We start from the raw sequence: 18,496 nt of genomic DNA, 5'->3' as shown, positions 1-18,496 counted from the left end.
CTCCTTGCATCATCTCATACCTCTTTTACTATTCCAATCCCCAAAAACAACCCTTTCTAAACCCTTCCCTCTGACTCTTCCCCTCTATCTCCCTTTTACTCATCCCAAGCCTCTTCCTCCTGCTATGAGCTCCAAAACATCCCTCCACTATCCTTCTCAATCCAAATAACTCACTAACATGTCCACCACTCAAATTACTTTCGTTTTATACTATACTAATTCATCACTAATCCTTTATCGGTTCCGGAGTAGCATACTACTCGCCAAAAAATTGCTTCAACGCCTCATCATGTGTAGTAAGTGCTATATAAATGCAGTTACAATACAGTACAATACAATGTGGAGCATAAACCAAGGACTGATTTATTCTTATGGTTAGTGGCCTTCTGCTGTTTGCGCTGGGAATGAGTTACTTTTTTTTCTTTCTTCCTCCCCATCGTCCTTGTTGTTGATTGTTCCCTCATCCCTCCTCCGGCATCATTATGTGTTCCACCAACCTACCAACACCACTCTACTGCCACCCCCCTACCAGCACCACATCCAACTACCCCCCCACTACCACCACTCTAACCACCACCATCCGCACCTCCACCATACACTAACAGCCACCTTATCCACCACCACCCTTTGCCATTGACTTCTCGCCTACAACTACCCTCTCTGGCCTACTTATATACCGTCCACCTGGGCCCATCGGACAATTTCTAAACACCCTCCCCTCCATCATAGCTGATTTGGCATGTAGGCCATCTAACTTTACATTATTAGGGGATCTTAATATCCACTTCGACAACGCCTCTGACCACATCGCCATAGAAACGACCATGAGTCTCGCCGCTTTACAACTTAAACAACTGTTGCTCCACCCTACCCACACCAAAGGCCACTTATTCGACCCTGTTTTCAGTAACTGTCCGAATCTTACAGCGGGTACTCCTTACCCACTTCCGTGGTCGGATCACATGTTGCTCTCTCTTTCCTGGGTCACCCCTGATTCCCACTTTCCCGCTAATACAACTATGGCAGGGAACGGAACTAGTCTAAACTTCCCCTGGACCGCTGGCTGGCGGCCCTTGAAACTTCTAGGCCACCCAATAACCCCTGCCCCACTCTAGCCAATGAGGAATACAATAGCTGGATCCACAACTCCTTGGATTCTGTGCTCCCATGAAATGTTCCGATACAAAGCGCAGCGCCATAACCGCACCCTGGTATTCCTCCAGTCTACGGGAAATGAAACGATATTGCAAAGAATTAGAGAGGAAATGGTGACTAGATTACTCCTCAGGCAGTAAAATTGTAAATAGGGAAGCAATAAAAACTTACAAGAACAAAATTAAAGCCTCCCAATCAGCCTTCTTCGAGGAAAAAATGAAAGCAGCTGCCTTTAGGCCCAAAGAAATATACCGAATCGCTAAAACCCTCCTTAAACCCCCTGAGAAGCCACCTAACACCAGTGATGCACAAACTCACTGCAACAACCTTGCAGAGTTCTTTTAAAAAAAATACTAACAATTTACACTTCCTTTTCACCCACCCGGCCTAACCTAATCCCTGCCAACCCCTCAAACGCAGAACTCTGACCTTCCGCCACCCTGGACACCCTCTCAATTCCTCCACATTAGAGCCCATTATGCTCCAGGTGAAATCTGGTTCCCCCAAGGCCCGGCACCACCACGTGCTTTGCTGCCCACTCTTGGCATCATTCTTACCATCACACTCCACTTGCTCAATGCCTCCATTTCCTCCGGCATAGTCTCTCCCCCATGGAAACGCGCCATGGTTAAGGCCCTCTTGAAGAAACCAAACTTAGACCAAGATAACCCCACCAACTAACGGCCTATCTCCCTGCTACCATGGCTGAGCAGGATCCTGGAGAAATATGTCAACTCAGTACTGGCAGAGTTCTTGGAGAACAATCATTTGCTCGATCTCTCCCAGACAGGTTTCCGCCCTATGCATGAGACCGAAACCGTCCTTCTTGCGGTAACTGAAGAGGTCAGGAAGATTCTAGATCAAGGAGGCGCTGCAGCAATCATCCTCCTTGACCTAAGTGCCGCATTCGACACTGTAAATCACAACATATTAATTCACCGACTCACCAACCTAGGAGTCTCAGGAAATGTCATCAAATAGTTTAAATCATTTCTGCCGGATCGTTCCTTCCAGGTCTTTGAGGGCGACACCACTTACCCCTGCATGGCACTCAGTTACCGTGTGCCTCAGGGCTCCTCCCTGAGCCCCACGTTATTTAACATTTATATGAGCCCCCTAGCTGAGATCGTCCGTCCTTTCGGCATAAAAATCATCACTTATGCCGGTGATACTCAGCTAGTGGTGGCCCTTAACCAGTCTAGCACCGCCACTAACAACCTGAGTGGATACCTGGAGGAGGTGGTCAAATGGATGACACTTTCCTGTTTAAAGCTGAACGGGACAAAACTGAGCTTATGCTCTTGGGCAACACCCCCAACACCAAAGGATACTATTAAAACTTGGGCATCTGGCTGGATAACCCCCTCAACTTTAACCACCAAGCAGCCAAACTTGCAGCAACCTGCTATGGCCTGCGGAGGCTACTTTGGAAAATTCTTCCCCTACTTCCTTTCCAGGCCAGACAGACTATGGTCCAGGGTCTCATTTTGTCGCACCTGGACTTTGGGAATGCCCTGTATCTAGGGGCCCCACAGTCCACTCTGTGCAAGCTCCAGGTCATCCAAAACTGCGCAGCTCGAACACTCCTCCAGATCTCCTGTCGACTCCCTATCAAGCCGTGTTTGAAAAAACTTCAATGGCTCCCGGTTCAGGAGAGGATTGAATTTAAGGCCCTATGCATTGCCCACAGGGCCTTCTGGAAGACAGGCCCTGTTATCAACCAATCACTGATTACCCCCTACCACCCTAATAGGCAGCTTAGATCAGCATCCTCCCTCCTCGCCATAGTACCCAGGATAAAAAGAACCAGATGTGGTGGCCGCTCCTTTGCCTATAATTCGGTTAAACTCTGGAACTCTCTCCCCCTACAACTGCGCTCCAAGCCCAATCTGCTCCCATTCCGTAAGCTATTGAAAACTCTTCTTTTGAATAAACTTAAGTAGATCTTAACTGTTTTCCAGTACTTGTTGTCCGCAGCGCTGGGACACCTAAGGGTAGCTATCGCGCTTAACAAAATGTCTTTTCATTTCATTTCACCGACCCTAATCACCACCCTAGTCTAACCACCACCACACTATCACCACCCTACCACTACCACCTTACCCTGACCACACCCACCTAACCGCAAACACACTAATCACCACCACCCCTAGCCCCACCACGCTAACCATAACCACCTTAGCCACCACCAACTTAACCATTACCACCCTATCCATCATGGCCAACCCTAAACACCACGGCCCTAACAACATCAGCTACCACCCCAACCAACACTCAATCCTAACCAAAACTCACAACCTAACTGCCACCACCTAACCATCACCACCGCCACCCAACCCACCACCACTAGATCCCCCATCCTACCACCTCTCTACCACCACCCTGCCACCCACCACTCTAACCACAAGCACAGCCTACACCAACCACCCTCACCACCACCACCTTCTCTACCCTCACCACAATACCCTCACTACCACCACCATTACCACCAACATTCTAACCATCACCAACACCCTATCACCACCACCACCCTCACCACCACACTGACCACCACATCCCACTGCCATTCTCACCGTCACCCTCACCAGCCTTACCAGCACCCTTTCACTAACAAAGAACTCAATTCCTGTAGAAACTCTTCATTTTCATCAACTATTTTCAACTCATCACTTGAGTTTTGTTTTTAGGGAAAGTTGCAGCCCGTGTTTGCATTTGTTTACTCTCAAGTAACATGTAAAGCTAAGTTGTATCAAAGATTAAGAAACATTTACACGTCATCTATAGCTATGAATTGACCTTTCGGCATGTACTATGGCAATCAGTTTGTGAACTTTGAAAAGGAACTCTATGGTTGGATGTCGCTATGATCAATAGGGTGAGTGCTTATTGGGCAGATTCACAGTTGCAAAAACTTGATTGCCTTATACGTTTGAACTGCTCTGCAGTGGGAATAAGAAAACATAGTGTTCACCGCATTATGTGTCCTGCTTTTAATAACACAACACTGTCAAACCTGCTTTGAAGATTGGTTGTGTGAGCTTTCCTTCCTGTTCTTGTGTTTGTCCCGCCCCTGGAGCATTGCCTCATTGTTTGTGTCTTTCTACTGCTTACTTTTCAGACACTTTCTTTCCTTTTGGTTAAGCATTCAATACGAGTAATTTCTTTGCAGTTGTCTCCCTTGTGTACTTCTCTTCGGCCCCTCCACTACACTCCATGTTGCTCTCACCCATGTGCTTCTCTCTCTATGCCCCTCCATATTGTGTTTGCCCGTATGTGCTTCTCCTCCTTCATGGCATTCTCGCCCACGTGTTTCTCCCCTGTTTCACTTTGCTCTCTCTGTTGTGTGCGTCTGTTCCCTGGTACTCCGCGTTGCTCTCTCTCCCCTGTGTTGTGTACTTTACCTGCCACCCCTGTGTTGCTTTTGATCACGGTTTCCATGAACTTCCCCCCAACCAGCCCCCTCCATGTGTCACCCACCCCCACACACCTTGCTACTTTCCACTACCCACTTTTCTTTTTTAAAGTACTTTGGCACCAACTTTCTTTTTTTAATTTACCAATCCAATATAGATCAATAAATGGAAAAAAAAGCACCCCCCGCATTTTGTAGGCACGCGCATGCATGGTGCACAAGCCTGCAAAATAGTTTCTAAAGGTTAGACCTTCTGGCTTTGTCAATTCTTATATTTTCTCCTTCGACTTGGCATGTTGAAATGTAAGGAGCACCAGGGCCAGGAACAATTGTGTTTTGGGGTACTACTTAGTGGGTCAGTGATTACAGCCATTCACTGCCAAGGAACTTATAAAAATCTGTCTAAACAAAATAAGAGGTTATGATTGATTGATTGATTGATTGATTGGCTTTATTTCGATATAAAAATATCATAAAAGCTTGTTCAACAATTATAAAACACAACATTTACAGCAATCACTTCCTAATTACACAAAAAGGGAAAAAAGGGAATAAAATGTTAAAACAGTTAAAACAAGAATTAAATTGACAGGGACAGCCTTCTTACACGAATCAACCATGTCCACTTTAAAAATTTTGAAACACCGCAAACAACCAAAGCGGATGTGTCAGACATTAGAATGCGTAGCGCCACTGTGTGCTGGCGGGTGCCTAAAAGTCTACATAACGGTTTGAGCCAGCGCCTCCTAGGTGCACAGTAATCCGGACATTCGAAAAGAATGTGGGCTACCGACTCTACTCGAGTGGGACAACGCGCAAAAAAGGGGGAGATCTGGTGAGAGGATTTCCATCGGGCAATTAGTTCACCTACAGGTAGGGTCCCTACTCTGAACTTAAAATACAGGGCCCGGTCAAAAGGGATGGAGATCATATCTAGATAAGGTTGGTAAGCTACCACATCTTTAATCCTCACAAAGGCTACAGTGGAATTACAATGACGTGGATCTGAAGATAGTTTAGAAGAGACCCAATTCCAATACAATTTCTTTATCATGGCTTTAGGTGGGGCAGTTCTCGATGCCCACGCACCACCAAGCCCTAACTCCACTAATAGCCATTTTACATCCCTCAACCATTTAATCCTGGACCAGCCTTCCATGGCCAAGACCTCTGATAGCGCCTCTGCATAGGAGGCTAATTTGGGCACCCGCCACAACCGAGCCCAAAGAAGCAAGGGGCGAAGTTGGGCTTGGTCCTTAATTGATCTGCAACCTAGGTCCAATAGCACGGGTACTGTAGGTGTACTCAGCGGGAGAGCCATCAGAACTTTCAGAAATTTGCTCTCCGATTTTGCTAGTGCGTCCAGGTTGCAAGTGCCTAACAACTCTGCCCCGTACAAGGCCGCACTAACCCCTCTGGCTTTGTATATCTCCACAGCTGGGGCGATAGGTTTACTTGTGGAGAAGTGTTGCTCCTTAAGTAATACACCACCCACCCTTTTATGACTAAGGAGCATTTTTTGGATATGTGGGGTCCAGCTCAATGAGTCGTTGAGGCGGATGCCCAGAGAATCGAACTCGGATACCCTCTCCAATGGGACAGAATTCAAAGCCTGGGGACGACCAGGTTTTTTAGGCGGATTCATAATCAAATACTTGGTTTTGTAAGTATTGATTACTAATCCCCTTAATGAGCAGAACTCCTGAAAGCTATTCAGGAGACTCTGGAGGCCCATGGGGGTCTTAAAGATAAGAAGTGTATCATCTGCAAAGAGCAGTGTTGGGATCTGTTTACCCACCAGGGACGGAGCATCTGAGGGATTTCTTAACAGATGCTCAACCACTCCGTTCACGTAGAGAGAGAACAGAGTGGGAGCTAGCACACATTCCTGGCGGACGCCCCTTCCCACAGGGATCCTGTCAGTTTTTTCACCATTCGTGACCCATCGCACCTGCGCAAAATTGCCGGCGTGAAGTCTCACAAGGAGGGATAGGATATACGGAGGCAGCTCCATTTCTAACAAAACCTTCCACAACTCCTCCTTTGGTACCAGGTCAAAGGCAGTCTTAAGGTCTATAAAGGCCAAATACAGACTGCCTTTGCCCAGCACCACCACCTTCCAGTACAAGAGAGCCAGTCTAAAGGCCTGTTCAATGGTCCCAGTTCCAGAGCGAAATCCAGCTTGGAAGTCCGACAAGATGTTATTGTCGTCCACCCACTGAAGCACCCTCCCCAAAATCACCTTCCCTGCCACTTTTTGTGATGAGTCGATGAGACTTATGGGCTTGTAGTTGGCAGGGTTGTCCCGACACCCCTTTTTGAACATCGGGACAACCTCCACTCCCTTCCAGGATTCAGGTACAGGCGCACCGCTATTGATAGCGTTGAGCAGTGACGAAACCAGCTTCCCCCACTCCTTGGGGTTTGCGCGTAGCCGGTCGCCCGGTATCCCATCGGGCCCAGCTGCTTTTAGGGGCACCAATGATTTAATTACACCTTCCACCTCTCTAGCAGCGAAGGGAGCACCCTCAGTATCCCCTATACAGTCAGCTAGGGAAAAGGTGGTATGAGAAGCCACTTCAATAGGGGTATAGAGGGACAAGAAATAGTTGAACCAGTTCTGGGCTGGGATATTACATGTTATCGTGGTGCTGTCTGGCCTATCCCTAGATCTTATAAGGTTCCAAAAACCTCTGGCGTCCCTGCCCGTGCTTGCTTCCATAAGATCCGCCCAGAACCCATCCCCCCATTCTCTCTTTGCTGCGATAGTTGTCTGGGTGTACTCCTTTCTAGCCAACCTGATTGCAGCCTGGGATTTACTTTTGACAGCACCTATCAGGTCGTTTTTCTTCCCCCTGCATTTTTTAGTAAAACAACCCGGCGGTTTGGACGGCTTCTTACTCTTGCCAGCTCGGGAGGCCTTGCTTGGGAGAATGAAAAGGTCACTCAAAGCCGTGGTTGTATCACAAAAAAGCACAGTGACTTCCCCAGACAAAGGAATCCCTCTCCTGATGTCTTCGTCGGCGGTTCCCAAAGTGTCCTCCAACCCAAGGGGCTCAAACGTCAGGACATGAGATCTATTGGGACACTGCCTAAGCAAAGAGTCCAACCCTGATACTGTAGGTGAATGTGAACTCCTTTCGTTCCCCTGGCGTAAATATTAATAATGTCCAAGATCAACCCTCTCCGCGGTCCCTTAATTGATATACTGAGTAGATCGGGTGAATTTGTCGCATGCTGAGCAACTTGGCAGCCAAGCGAGATAGCAACCCATATGAGGAGGCCTCCTGAGGGGCGGCCCTTCCCCGATAGGGGGGACACTGCTGGTACAAAAAAAGATGAATAGCCTACCTTGTGACAAGGCTCCCTACTCCAAGTTTCTTGAAAGATGCAAATAGAGTAGCCTTCCACAAGGGTGATCCAATCGGGTAGAGCCAGCTTCCTCGAGATACCCGCAACGTTCCAGCTGAGAATCCTTAGGTCTGGATCCGCCACAGCAGGCTCCCTGCGGGGTTCAGGGCTGGATACCCCCTCCCTCTCAGGGGATGCCCATGGTGCACTATCTCCTTGTTGAGTCCCGACAACCGGGTTAAGATCCTGATCTAGGGGGCTACATGCAACTGGTAAAAATGGTGGATTAACATTACTTGGGCCTAGGACATGAGACTCTAACACAAATCCCAGACTCAGGAGCAAGGGAGCCGCCCTAGGGCAAATATCGTTTCAATACCCTGGCATCCTCCCATATGGCCCTGACCATTCAACTGGCTGATATGGCAAAGGGATGTAGTGATTCTCGGGAGAGGTAAAATTGTGCCTCCATCCCCCACCCAAATGAGTACCGTATTGGTTTCCTGCGGATCTTGGGTAGAAGTAAGTCAAATCTACTACACCAATACCTGCACCACCAATCCCTAAATTCTGATTGCAAATTATTTGGGCAACCCTAACATCCTTAAAATTTACCACCACACAGTCTCCCTCAAAATGCTTATGCCCGTAGCCTACCCACCCTACCCTTCTAACGCCTAGGATCAGGCCATCTAGTTCCCTATGGAGAGGTCTATTTGTCCTTAACCAGTGCATGGCTTTATTTTTAAGCGCTTGGTAGGATTCTTGCTGGTCAGCCTTCAGGGATGGTACATTAGTAAGAATGTCAACATAAGGCTGGCAATCTGGTGGTAGATTCACGGGTGGCATTCTAGGGGCCTATTGGAGATGGAGCGCATCAAGCTGGATAGCTGGTGGAGGATTGGAACTAATTCTTCTTGGTTGAGCTAGCTCGGGGCCTTTGCTATTGCCAGAATTTCTTGGTTTGGCAGGGCCATTTCTACCAGGAACCTTGGACCGCACAAGCTTCTTAACAGGGACAGTACTAGCCTTTGGTGTGTTTGGATGTTCTGTAACATTTGTTGCGGCCAACCCCGGGTTCCGAACACCCCCCAGAGGAAGCCACAGCGTGTACAGTGGGAGCATTTACCACTCCCACCCCATTAGCCATTCCAGATACAATAGGTGGGCCCTGTGGGGATGTAGGGGTCGCCCGGGCAACAGCCCCCCCCCCCTAATCCTTCCTCCCTAATTCTAGAGTGTAACTTAATGAGAGATTTTATGGAAAAAAAAGTTGTCCAGGGTCACTTGCTCAAACCTATCCAACCGCTCTGCCAGCCCTTTAACTCTCTCTAAGACCGGGATCAACAATGATTTCAACATTTTCTCTAATTGGGCAATCGGGGGGATTCATGGGGTGGGACTTCGGCAGAGTCAGTCGTCAAATCAACACCTAGCTTCTCTGCTGTAGCACCAGAGGGCTCTCCCCCCGTGTCCCCCTGGGGACAACTTACACCCAGCCCCGCGCCCTTATGGATCCCGCCCACCCTGGTAGCAAGTCTCCTAAGTTTCTTATAGGGTTTAGGATGGCTACCTTTATGGGGGCTAGCAGTTCTTTTCCTTTTAATATGAACTGGTCTATTTGCTACCAGCGGTACCAACTCTGGTGGAGGGAGGGAATCCCCATGACTAGAAGAAATGTTAGGCGGGAGCATAGGGACGGAGGTCTCACTGGACCGTGAATCCGAAGCGTTATATTCGATAAGTGGGGTTATTGCTGCCATACTCTCCAGCCTATCCATACTGACCCTTAAAGCAGCAGCCCGTGGATGATCTAAAAGGGGAGAAGCATTCACCAAGGGGTCGACTGCACATGCTGGAGAGGGAACTAGCGCCAAAGGACCCAATGATGACCGCTTGTTTAGAAGATGTTCTCGAGAAAGATGCCGCTCTGTTATGGCGATTTCCTTCTCGATAACTGTGACAACTCGGGTGATAAACTGGTCCATTGCGCCAGTAACACAACCAGGGCCTCCCCCCCCCACCCCCTCTCAAACTCTTCCCTGAGCGAGTAGACATTAGCATAAACAGTCAATAAAAAATATATTCACTGGGCCCGGCGAAACAACTTCCTAGTTAAAAATCAATCGACAATGAACAAGAGTTGGCTAACTGTCCGTGCCACCGCAGCCAAAGTTTTCAGGGGGATGGCCCAGCCCAGCCCTGGACAGCCCTGGATGGCACGAGACGGTCCCGCCCTTGTCCCGGGCTTCTCCCGGGACGCTCCCGCGCAGCGGTTTGCTGAGCCTACTATATAGGGTGGGAGACGGTCAGGGGGCGGGGCAAGCAGGGAGAGCGGACCAGGTGCTGCAGGTTAGTCGGGCAGGGACTCCTGGGAGATGGAGTCCCTGCGGCACCGTTCGCAGCCCTGCTGCAATTCCAACCCTCGCCTCAGCCGACCTCGGCGCCACAACCCCAGGTCCAGTGCAGGCTCCTGCTGATCAAGGTCCGCAAAGCGGAACCCACGAAGCGGGTCCGGTGAGCTGCAAGCAAGTTCAGCAGCAGGCAGAGTTCCAATCAAACGGGTCCTCCCATGGCAAGGTTAATGTGTTCAGTGAGGGAACTTTCTGCGACTTGTGTTAGTGTACCAGAGTGAAGAGAGACATGATCACAGGCCAATAGATGCCTTGCTTTACACCTTGACTTCATTTGGCTACTCTTCCTATTCTGAGCCTGTTTAAAGTTTATTCCATGAGAGCCCGGGTTATCACATCAGAACCATTGGGAATGTTTCCCTTAACCTCAAATCAATAAAGTGGTCCTGTATTGGTCAACCTGCACCTTCTGTATATCTACTTTCTGGGTTCAGGATGATGCTCGGGGGGGGTCAGGCTTCATTTGATCCTGTTTGCCGGCCGTTCTTTGCAGTGCAGCGTAGAGCACCGTCCTACTCCAGCTCTCAAAGAAGAGCCTAGGATGGTGCTTGTGGGTGGCAGATCATAGGATCATCTTGTTGTCACCAAGACACATGGGGCCTCATTTATGAAAAGTGACGCGTCGCAGCGAGAAAATAGCGCTGCTTCACTTTTAATTGCGCCCTCCTTGCGACACCAATAATACGTCATATTTACAGTATGACGCATCATGTCGCAAGGAGTTACAGATACGTCAGTATTTCTGACGTACCTGTAGGCGCAAAAATGACGCATTGCTGGAGTGTGTCACAAAAGTGACGCAACCCCAGCAATGGGTCATTACACATGGGCAAGTCCCATATGAAATGTGCCTGCGTCAGTGTTACGCCTGCTGTGAGGCAGGCGTAAGATATTGACGCATTTACGTCCTAGAAGTGATGCAGTGCAATCTCATAGATTTAATTGTGTCACTTCTACGAGGCTTACTTGCGTCAGAACGCCCCCCTTGCATACATTATACCTGGCGCAGGTATAATGGGGCGCAGGGGTTTACAAAGTGACGTATCTACCTAGATGCGCCACTTTGCAAATATGACGCAACATGGCGCATTTTTTTACCCTGCTGGTGCATCACAAAAAGGGACGCACCGGAGGCGCAAAAGGGACGCAGGGGCTCAAAAATAAGCTCCATGGAGTAAAATTGCGAGTACTAAGCGAGTGAGAATCATAAAATGTGACATTCCTCCTAGTTTTCCTGGATCCACAGCCTGTTATTGGGAAGCAGTGTACCCCTGTGTGATTCTGAAGAAGACTCCCATTCTGGGGAGCCAGTGTTACGGATCCTCAACCCTTCCCTTCATACCCAACATTTCGGTGTCGCACACCGAGGTTGTTAGACTGCGCTATCGGATGCTCCTCAGAGCGGCTGTTGCTGTTTCGTTGGGAGTCACAGAAGCGTGTCCTGTAACGTTTTGTGGCCACCGGGCAGTTTTTGGTATTGAAGCATAGGATGCAAACACAGGTGGTCAGTTAAACGATTTCCTTGTTTGTGGTTTAGAGTCAGCTTTTGTGTTGAGTGAACCATGCTGGTTGAGCGGCTATGGGGGTAAGCAGGATGTCCAAGTGACAGTCAGAGAAGCATCTTTGTTGAAGCTATCGGAATGCTGGGGCGTATCAGAAGTGAACATGCAGAGGCTTGACAGCTTAAAATTATCTATAAAGGCTATGTGTAGCCTTAGTAATTCTCTTTTCCTTTACATGGCAGTGATTTCCTCAAATAGTTTCTAAAGTCCTCGCTATTGCGGCAACATGGTTTCCCACAATATTACAATGTGTCTCCCTCTCCTCCTTCTCCTAGCTTCTCTGGCTTCTGGGCAGATTCCCATCGTAAGTCCTGCCTACCTACTGTATAATGATTACCTAAGCGAGCCCTGAGGTAACCGTTGCTTCTCATGCATTCTTTATCCCAGGTTCTTCCTAGGCCTAGTGGGTTGCCCTTGTTGTTTGTTGCCACCTGTTGTTTAAAGCTGTTGTCTTCTTCCCTCTACTCTAGAGCTGCAGTTATGTTGCTATGGTTTAAGGGCACAAGTTAGATCTCTTACTGAATTCTGATCTCTCCAAATTTAGGGCTAGATTTATGTCTGTCTGGTTTTATAAAAAGCTTTAAGGCTAGCGTAGTCTCTTCTCCAGGGTTCTACGCTCTCCCAGTCTAGGAGCCTTGTCTCCTACTTCAGAGCTAGAGCTGTCTCTCCTCCAGGATGCTTCCCTCTGTCAGACCTAGAGCTGTCTCTCCTCCAGGATTCTGCTCTCTGTCAGACCTAGAGCTGTCTCTCCTCCAGGATTCTGCTCTCTGTCAGACCTATAGCCGTCTCTCCTCCAGGATTCTTCCCTCTGTCAGACCTAGAGCTGTCTCTCCTCCAGGATTCTTCCCACTGTCAGACCTATAGCTGTCTCTCCTCCAGGATTCTTCCCTCTGTCAGACCTAGAGCTGTCTCTCCTCCAGGAGTCTGCTTTCTGTCAGACCTAGAGCTGTCTCTCCTCCAGGATTCTTCCCTCTGTCAGACCTAGAGCTGTCTCTCCTCCAGGATGCTGCTCTCTGTCAGACCTATAGCCGTCTCTCCTCCAGGATTCTTCCCTCTGTCAGACCTAGAGCTGTCTCTCCTCCAGGATTATGCTCTCTGTCAGACCTAGAGCTGTCTCTCCTCCAGGATTCTTCCCTCTGTCAGACCTAGAGCCTTCTCTCCTCCAGGATTCTTCCCTCTGTCAGACCTAGAGCTGTCTCTCCTCCAGGATGCTTTCCTCTGTCAGACCTATAGCCGTCTCTCCTCCAGGATTCTTCCCTCTGTCAGACCTAGAGCTGTCTCTCCTCCAGGATTCTGCTCTCTGTCAGACCTAGAGCTGTCTCTCCTCCAGGATTCTTCCCTCTGTCAGACTTAGAGCTGTCTCTCCTCCAGGATTCTTCCCTCTGTCAGACCTAGATCTGTCTCTCCTCCAGGATTCTTCCCTCTGTCAGACCTAGAGCTGTCTCTCCTCCAGGAGTCTGCTCTCTGTCAGACCCAGAGCTGTCTCTCCTCCAGGATTCTTCCCTCTGTCAGACCTAGAGCTGTCTCTCCTCCAGGATTCTGCTCTCTGTCAGACCTAGAGCTGTCTCTCCTCCAGGAATCTGCTCTCTGTCAGACCTAGAGCCTTCTCTCCTCCAGGATTCTTCCCTCTGTCAGACCTAGAGCTGTCTCTCCTCCAGGATGCTTTCCTCTGTCAGACCTAGAGCTGTCTCTCCTCCAGGATTCTGCTCTCTGTCAGACCTAGAGCTGTCTCTCCTCCAGGATTCTTCCCTCTGTCAGTCCTAGAGCTGTCTCTCCTCCAGGATTCTTCCCTCTGTCAGACCTAGAGCTGTCTCTCCTCCAGGATTCTTCCCTCTGGCAGACCTAGAGCTGTCTCTCCTTCAGGAGTCTGCTCTCTGTCAGACCCAGAGCTGTCTCTCCTCCAGGATTCTTTCCTCTGTCAGACCTAGAGCTGTCTCTCCTCCAGGATTCTGCTCTCCGTCAGACCTAGAGCTGTCTCTCCTCCAGGATTCTGCTCTCTGTCAGACCTAGAGCCTTCTCTCCTCCAGGATTCTTCCCTCTGTCAGACTTAGAGCTGTCTCTTCTCCAGGATTCTTCCCTCTGTCAGACCCAGATATGTCTCTCCTCCAGGATTCTTCCCTCTGTCAGACCTAGAGCTGTCTCTCCTCCAGGATTCTGCTCTCTGTCAGACCTAGAGCTGTCTCTCCTCCAGGAATCTGCTCTCTGTCAGACCTAGAGCCTTCTCTCCTCCAGGATTCTTCCCTCTGTCAGACCTAGAGCTGTCTCTCCTCCAGGATGCTTTCCTCTGTCAGACCTAGAGCTGTCTCTCCTCCAGGATTCTGCTCTCTGTCAGACCTAGAGCTGTCTCTCCTCCAGGATTCTTCCCTCTGTCAGTCCTAGAGCTGTCTCTCCTCCAGGATTATTCCCTCTGTCAGACCTAGAGCTGTCTCTCCTCCAGGATTCTTCCCTCTGGCAGACCTAGAGCTGTCTCTCCTCCAGGAGTCTGCTCTCTGTCAGACCCAGAGCTGTCTCTCCTCCAGGATTCTTTCCTCTGTCAGACCTAGAGCTGTCTCTCCTCCAGGATTCTGCTCTCCGTGAGACCTAGAGCTGTCTCTCCTCCAGGATTCTGCTCTCTGTCAGACCTAGAGCCTTCTCTCCTCCAGGATTCTGCTCTCTGTCAGACCTAGAGCTGTCTCTCCTCCAGGATGCTTTCCTCTGTCAGACCTAGAGCTGTCTCTCCTCCAGGAGTCTGCTCTCTGTCAGACCCAGAGCTGTCTCTCCTCCAGGATTCTTCCCTCTGTCAGACCTAGAGCCTTCTCTCCTCCAGGATTCTTCCCTCTGTCAGACCTAGAGCTGTCTCTCCTCCAGGATTCTGCTCTCTGTCAGACCTAGAGCCTTCTCTCCTCCAGGATTCTTCCCTCTGTCAGACCTAGAGCTGTCTCTCCTCCAGGATGCTTTCCTCTGTCAGACCTAGAGCTGTCTCTCCTCCAGGATTCTGCTCTCTGTCAGACCTATAGCCATCTCTCCTCCAGGATTCTGCTCTCTGTCAGACCTACAGTTGTCTCTCCCCCAGGATTCATTTTCCTTCCATTTCAGAGCTAGAGTTCTGTTTCCTCCATGATTTTTAATTCTCAACATTTACAGAGTTTTTCTCTTCCCTGCATGATTCTTCTCTCTCCCAGTGGCCATCTTAGAGTTGTCTCTCCTCCAGGATTCATCTGTCTTCTGTGTGCTTCTCCGCTACGGTTTCTTTCTCGCAGTTTATAGAGTTGTTGTCTCTCTTCCAGGATTCTGTTCTCTCCCGGTATGGAGCTGGAATTTTGTATTCTTTAGTTTAGAGCTGGAGCTCTTTCTTCATAGAGGACCTTCTCTCATGCACTTCCCTTGCAATCAGAGCTGTGTGTGTGTTGCTCCTTCTGTTTAATATATACCCTCAGCCACTTTTCATGGTCAATTTTAAACATCAGGTACAGTATGATCCTTATGCTCACAACACTTATCAAGTGCACCAAAGCAAGGTACAGACAGACTGTGTCAGTGTCTCCAAGATGTTAAAATACAGATGGGAAGTGGCCATCTTCAATTGAATGTGGGCAAAACTGACCTGCTTGTTTTAGGAACCGAGGGGCCTATTAGCAAAAAATAGTGATATTTATCGCTAAACGTGGTTAGCGACTATTTTTTTCATCGCTGGCTATCGCTGGATATTTTAGTGGAGAAAACATGCTTTTAGCAAGGTTTTTCTCCATTGTGCTAAAAGATCCAGAGGCGAAATGCAAGAATATCGCTGGGAATCCAGCGATATTCTCACATTAACGCCAATGAGAGCTTAATCTGATAATCCACCCCCTATTGACAACACAAGTATGTCAACTTTTTAGCAGGCGTTAGTTTATAGTGATAATCGCGCTTAGCTTCGCCTACCTTGCTAATAGGCGATAGCTGTGTTAAGCGACTGTTTTCAGTCGCTAACAGTTTGGGTACGCCCACTTTGCATGTCAGTACCGATAAATATCGCTGACATGCCCCCAACAGAGGTACCCTTCAAACTTCACTTCTCCCTCTTCTGCAGTTCAGGTACCGAGGTTCCCGGCCAGGGTCGTGGCCACAGGAGAGGTGCGTTCGAACGGGGAGCCATGTGGGGCGTATGTTGAGGAGGCGGCATTTGAGGGCCAGGCCAGTCCATAACTGTCTTCGCCCCCACGCTCCAAATGGCAGTGTTTAGAGGTGTGGGAGTTCAGAAGGGGAATGAGCAATACAAGTTAGTTGCATGTTGTTTTTATCTTGTTTACTGTGCTGGTGTTCCAAAACTGGTTAAATATCAGGCTGTGTCTTCTGACAAATTGCAGCTTATTCTTTTCACGTGGAGAGGTTGTTAACTTTTCTTTCCCTGCCTTCAAAGTGAGAGGATTTTGACAAGTGAACTATGTGCCCACCTCACTGGGGTACAAGCAGGGCCACTGGAAGTTGGTGGCAGAGAAGGCCTAAATTATGTGTCAATATTGACTAATTATGGAGCAAGAAAACATAAATTATGTGCCTTAATGTGCACTTTTTGTATCACTTCATTATTTTGTCATTTGTACACGTTAGCACTGTCTAGGCAAAGGCCTCCCTTCATTAGTACCAGTTCCACATCCAAATATGGCTGTTAGTAACTGAAAGGTGACCAGCAGCCTGTGTAAGGGAACGTACACTACACAGCAGCATGTGTTGCACCCTTTTTTTGTAACTATTGATCTGTTTGAGCTAGTAACAAGATTTGTTTTTTGCTAATATGTGAAAATCTGCATATAATGCAGCAGATAGATTATGTGGCAAATTAATAATTATGTGGAAAATGCCTCAGTCCCAGAATTACAGTGGCCATGCATATAGGGAGTGTGAAAAGAAGTACTGTAAAATGACAACTTATATCTAACTCACAAAAAATGTAAATGAACTGGACAAATATTTCAAGATATACCAGCAGTCATGAAAGTACAAATGAAACACATGTTGTTTTATCATTCCAAAGTGTGATGAAACAAATATTTTAATAGGATCAAAACAAATGCTGGTGATGCACAAATTATAGATATTGTATTGTCTCACACATTTGTATAGTGCTTACTGCCGCTATGTGTGACACTGAAGCACTCACCTACATGGACTGCAAGCTACACCATATGGGGTGGTGTGTGGTTGGAAGGGTTTATCTGTTATGTCATCCTATGTGAGAAGTGTTGCCATGCCGTTAATGATAACCAACGACATGTGGTTACTGTGTTATGAAACAGTGCGTAGCAGTGTGGTGAATGATGAGGTATCAGAAATGCAGTTTTTGAAGTACGCTGGCAGCTTTGAACAGCTCTGCAGGTCTATTTATGATATTTCTTAGGATTATAATATGCTTAGCTTGTTACTGCACTGGGTTGTCCAACCAGAACGTTTGTTGGAGGGAGAGAGAAGTGGAGACACTCTGGATTGTGCATTGTTACTATCATCTCATAACTGAAAGCTATAGTGAGATGTAAAGAAGCACCCATGGTGTATAGAATTTGGGACCGGCAATCACAGATTAGATTAAAGTCCTATTATTGACCCGCAGTGTGAGTCAGATCTCTTCAGCTATTCCATGCCTCTTGATTTACTGACAGCCGGTTTATTGGCTCCACAGTACCGGTGATCGACAACGCTCATAGGATATATGCCATAATTGAATGTAAGAGGTCCGCCAGTGGAAAGATCAGGGACTTATGGTGGTTGAGCCGTAGCCCCGAAACCTCCCAAAATCGGTCTAAGTGTTGCAGCAGTATCGGCAATGCGTCCCGGGGAGCGGTCAAATACAACAAAGCATCGTCCGTATACCGGGAAATGACATTGCACGTGTCCCCCGCACTGATACCCCACCGCTTCACGTCCGTTCTGACCCGAACAGCGATGGGCTCTATGGCTAGGGCAAATAGCAGCCGCGAGAGGGGACACCCTTGGTGTGTACCCTGTCCCAGCCGCCACCCCTTGGACTGTGCGCCCCAAGTTTCACCCTCACCTCTCCTTAACTTACCTGCTTATTGAAAGTAGTTAGCATGTTTAGGTTGTACACAATCTGTGGATTGTGAGCTAAAGATTCAGCTTGAAGGTGCGACTGTCTTTCCAGGTTCTCTTAATAGCCCTTTTCAACTGCCTTCCTGAAGTGTACAGGCTGCTGTATGCTACATGCGCTGGCTGGTAGTGTGTTCCAGAGCTTGGCGGCTTGTACTGAGAAATCAGTGCCTCCTACGGATTTCTTATGGTACAGTGAGCTGATAAGTGGTGGAATCCTGGGGAGTGCAGTGTCCTGATTTGTTTGTATTGCTCACATTTAGCTTGTAGGTATTGCAGTCCTTTTCCTTGGAGGCTATGTGGACATTGCTAATTGTCTTGAACATTGCCCTTCTTGCTATAAGTAGGCAGTGGAGTACTTGCAAGACTGGAGTCGTGTTCTCTTGGGTGAAGACAGAGAAGTCTTGTGTCAGCACTTTGGATGGGTTGTATTTTGCGTATGATCAATTCAGGTGCGCCAAGGTATAGGCAGTTGGCATAGTCAAGCTTGGAGATTGCGAGCGTGAGGGTGGCTTGCATTTTCTGTTGGTATCCTAGCT

This window comes from Lissotriton vulgaris, chromosome 1_1 (genome assembly GCF_964263255.1).
Source record: "Lissotriton vulgaris chromosome 1_1, aLisVul1.2, whole genome shotgun sequence".
Taxonomy (NCBI): Eukaryota; Metazoa; Chordata; class Amphibia; order Caudata; family Salamandridae; genus Lissotriton; species Lissotriton vulgaris.
The sequence above is the reverse complement of the archived record's forward strand: the minus strand, read 5'-3'. Positions refer to the sequence as shown.